At 34.4% G+C, this 4422-nt stretch overlaps 1 long non-coding RNA gene across 1 annotated transcript; it reads right to left on the bottom strand.

The window, feature by feature from the left end:
• Positions 1-290: 290 nt before the first annotated feature.
• On the bottom strand, positions 291-1035 carry LOC111706173 (uncharacterized). Its single transcript, XR_002766176.1, has 2 exons — positions 998-1035; positions 291-870 (listed from the first exon to the last, which is right to left on the bottom strand). It is a non-coding gene; the product is annotated as an uncharacterized LOC111706173 (long non-coding RNA).
• Between the last annotated feature and the right edge of the window lie 3387 nt (positions 1036-4422).

Here is a 4422-nt window from a genome sequence, read left to right as displayed (position 1 = left end):
GCGCACAGACGCACGGAAAAAATGACATATAACCCAAATTTTGATTTTGGGGCTATTTACATCTATAGAGGATCAGGTGCCAGCAGAATCAGCTTCTTCCAAAGAGAAATAAATCAACAATACCTTCACAACAGAACACACTATATACACATTTGATTTTCTAATAAATCATTCAATTAGTTTATCATGTTTCATCAGTTTATCAGTTAACTTATTTGATATCCAGTTAAAATCAGTAGTGTTTTAAATATGTCTTAAATTATGTTTCTTGTATTTAAGCAATCATGTATAAAGTTTTCTTCTTCTTTCCTGTTTATCTTGCTTTAAGCACCTCTCTCTACTGTCAAGAGATTTCCCTTCCACTTTAGTCTGTGCAATTTCTTTTTTCTTCTTGCTTCTTGTTTCTTGTTTTTACACTTTAAGGCCTTTCCAAATAGTTTCTTTAAACATCGAGTTGTAGAGCAGGTAGGAGAGAGGTAAGGAGGTTTGAAGAAAGAAGAGTATAGGGGATTTCACCCTGTATTCCTTCATTTTATACTGTTTCCCAGTTAGGGGAATTAATTGTGATCCCTCAAAGCTCTCTTGAGAGGTATCTTCCATGGCAGTCCAGTCCTGTCTGGACGAGTAAAAAACTGGTATCATTGTGTATGGCTTGCATTCCCACGAGGAGTTAAACTCCTCTTTCAGTGCTCCAAGCTGAAGATGAAGTTTAGTTTTCAGCTTCCCCTGTAGGATACAAAATGCGTAACTAAACTCAAGTGCTTCCCCAGCTGAAATTTTGAGACTACTACATAGTAGGTTTTGCTTAAGAGAAAGCAGGCAACTGACAGCGTTGCCAACTCCTGGATAAGACAATTCCCAATCTCAGTCCTAAAAATTCCCAATATTAACCAAAAATTCCATACCTTCATGGTACTGAGTACATGATAAATAAGTTCTATTTAAGAAAACAAATTTTAAAAATCCCTTAAAATTAAGTATTTTTTAGGAAAAATACCTTGATATTGATTTATCTATATCAGATTCCAGTTAGATCACATTCATTTATTTCTGAAATTAAACAAATAATACAAATTTATATATATGTGCATATATTACAAAATATTAAAAAAAATAGTCAACAATTCTTAGGAGGACTTCCTCATCCTCATCAAATATAAGGGGGTGTCCTCCCTGCCATCCCTGACCTTCCAGTCCTTCCTGCCTGTCATCTACTGCCGGTCCTTTTGGACCTAATTCTTCTTCCTGTATACCCTGTCCTATGTGTCTCCCCCGTCCTGTCCCATACATACCTACATTAAACCTGTCAAACATAGGTTTTGAAATTTTTAGCTGATAACAGCAAATATGGCGAGCCTGCAGGCAATTAACAATTTAGATAATTCCAAGTTTTATTTTACACACATCCCCGATACTATTAACATTTAGCCCCTGAAAGAAAACAAGCATCTATATAAAAAAATTAAATGCCTGCAGGTGGCACTTAAGAACAAGTAAAAAATCAAGTAATGGGGATTTTATCCGGTTTCGTAGTCTAGTTTTAAGATAAGTAACTATTGAGAAAACTCTCTCCACAAATGCAGTGGAGCAAGGTATAGTATATATCTTGAGAGCATGAACAGCCAGGTCTTTAAAAACCTTTTCTCCCCCTCTTTCATATTCCCTCAAAGCTACCCAGAACTGAACAGGGTTCATAGAGTTTGGATTAATCTCATCCTCCTCACCCCACTCTATGAGATCAATTTTCCTGAGTTGATCCTCAACCTTCTCTTAATCACCTTCAGGAATGAACTCTTTAAAGGGAAGTTGATCGAAAGTGGGCTTTGATGATGGGTTTACAATATTCTTAGGGAGCATCTTGGAATATGCTGCTAAGGACACTTGAGTCTCCGGCATTCTAAGTTTTGTCAGTTCAATTAATTCATAGAGGAACTCAGCTCCATTCTCCAGGATATATCAGAGCTGTTCCTCAGTCATCTTCTTTGACTTGATCAATTCAGAGCTTCTGGATTTAAACTGGGCACTCAGGTCTATCCTAGACACATGAAGCTTCTTTTCCTGCCCTTTATGATCCTTCCTGTATGCCCGACGCCATATGCTTGAGTACAGCAGGTTTAGATTGTCTTCTAAGAAGAAAAGATCTGTAGTTTCAGTCTGAAACTTTGCATTGAGGGACTTGTACTCAATAACAGGATAAAGAAATCCTATCAACAGGAATAGGGCATCATCTCTTTGCATGTTTATAAGGGTCCTGACCTCATGCTGCTGCATGGACGAAGCATTCTTTTCAAATTCTTCAAAGTACTTCAGAAGGGCTGATCTGATTTTGTAGATTCTTTTCATTACTCTACCCTTGACAAGAAACCTACAAGATATTTAGAATGTTGTATTTGTTTTATTACAGAGGTATATCAATTTTTCTGATTCTTTAAAAAGTATTAAAATATAACATTCTTAAATGTCCCTTGTCTTGCTGAACTTCATAAAAGGATTTGGCAAAGCATCTTCTGATAGTCCCATCTCCTCAACACAGTCATCCATTTCACCAGCAAGCTATTTAGATTTTAACTTTATCTTTAATATTCTAATAAAGTATTCTAATACTTTATAATTATTCTGAATAAAGATTAAAGTTAATTAAGTCATTCCTCTTTGTAGTTGGATGAAACTTCCAGGTAATTTTCTCTTCTTAGAGAGGACTGACTGAAGTGTGCAGGAATCCTGCACATTAACATAATGACACTACTTGGAACTTACTCAAATGCATGCTCAATACACAGGGCTAAGCTGTGCATTACACACTTAACCTGGCGGCATGAAGGATTAACCTCTCTTAAAACCAAAATATGTTTTAGGACTCTCATAAAATTTTTACATGTTGATAGTTTTTGCTGGAAAAAAAATGTTTTCATTTTTCTACATCCAGATATTTTATATATTGTATTTTGGACCAAACTGAGTTATTCTTGCCTGTAAGAAATAATCTAACTTTAGTTCTTTTTAAATACACTTGGATTTATAAATAAACTAATATTAAAATTTTTTAACAAGAGAATTGTAAAATTTACATGTAGACTGCTTCATTTTTAAAAAAAATTAAATAAAAGAATAAAATTGTGAAAAAATGCTAGTGAAATACAATTAACAATATACCTGCCACATTGTTTGCTCCATCAGAAGCAAAGGCTAGACAATTATTGAAGCTGAGGTTGAAACTTTTCTGCATAAACTCTTGAAGAGCATTAAAAAGTTCCTCTCCTGTAGTTTTAACCACTTCAACAATCCCTAGATATTCATGAACTACTTGGCCCAGTTCTTCGCTGTAATATCTAAAACACATTACATATATTTTATTTATCATAACATTGAATTTATTAAAATTCCATCATTTAGTCAAAGAAATTCAAATTACAAAGATAAAGGTTTACTGCAACTGTTTTATAGAATTTTAGTTTTATTTACCTAACACAAACTGCTCAAATCTTCTTACACGCCACATCAGTGGATTCGTCAATTAAAATGGTTAAGTCCTTTCCCATTAGCTTTTCCTTTAAACTATAGTTCAAGGCAGGAGAAACAACACTTGTTAGATTTTTAGTAGTCTTAGTCCTAAATCATTGAAAATTCTTAGCAAGAAACATTTACAGAGAATGTAATAACATGAAAGATGAATTTCTTCCAATTATTTTCTTTAATAAGAATCTTGCCTTTAAAGTTTAATGTCCTCCAGAATGCTCCCCTTCCCCTCCTCTTACAAGATAATCGTCTGATGGTTAACAATTCTTAAGGAGTGATGAACTACAACCTGGATGCTCCATGTGATTTCAGCCATCTTTATCTGATTTATCCATTTTTTTATCATTTTATCTTGTAAATTTGAAATCAGTGTTAAGTATAAATAATTAGGTAAAAGCACCCTTTGAGTAATGATAAAAAACCTTGTCTGCAAAGGCGTTTGAGCCAAGTAATTGCCCTATCTTGGGCTGACAGTTCTTAGGAATATTTACTTTAAGTTTAGCTCCAACCTATTTAAATGTTTATTAATAATAAAGCTGTAAAAGTAATTAAGACCTTGCTGAGATTTAAATCAAAACCTTCTTTGTATTGATGAACATTTCTGATGTTTTTCAAGACCACTCTTGTGGGCTACTAGTGTAGTATTGCAGTACATGCATCTGGCAAGATGTATGTTACCTGCCCAAAAAAAAAAAAAATGTCAACCCATAGCTCCAAATGAAGAGGAAAACATTACCATCAATTATTCAACAGTAACGCTCATACATGTTAAACTTCCCCCCCTCTCATGCACCCCTACATTTAGTATGTACCTTCTTTAGGTTTCACCCAGAGAAATGTTTTCTCCCAGCTGGCTTGATACACCCTTGACACCATAGACTCAACCTTCTTTTTATTGAAACGCAT

Source organism: Eurytemora carolleeae, unplaced genomic scaffold (assembly GCF_000591075.1).
Source record: "Eurytemora carolleeae unplaced genomic scaffold, Eaff_2.0 scaffold699, whole genome shotgun sequence".
Classification (NCBI taxonomy): domain Eukaryota; kingdom Metazoa; phylum Arthropoda; class Copepoda; order Calanoida; family Temoridae; genus Eurytemora; species Eurytemora carolleeae.
The sequence above is the reverse complement of the archived record's forward strand: the minus strand, read 5'-3'. Positions and strand labels throughout refer to the sequence as shown.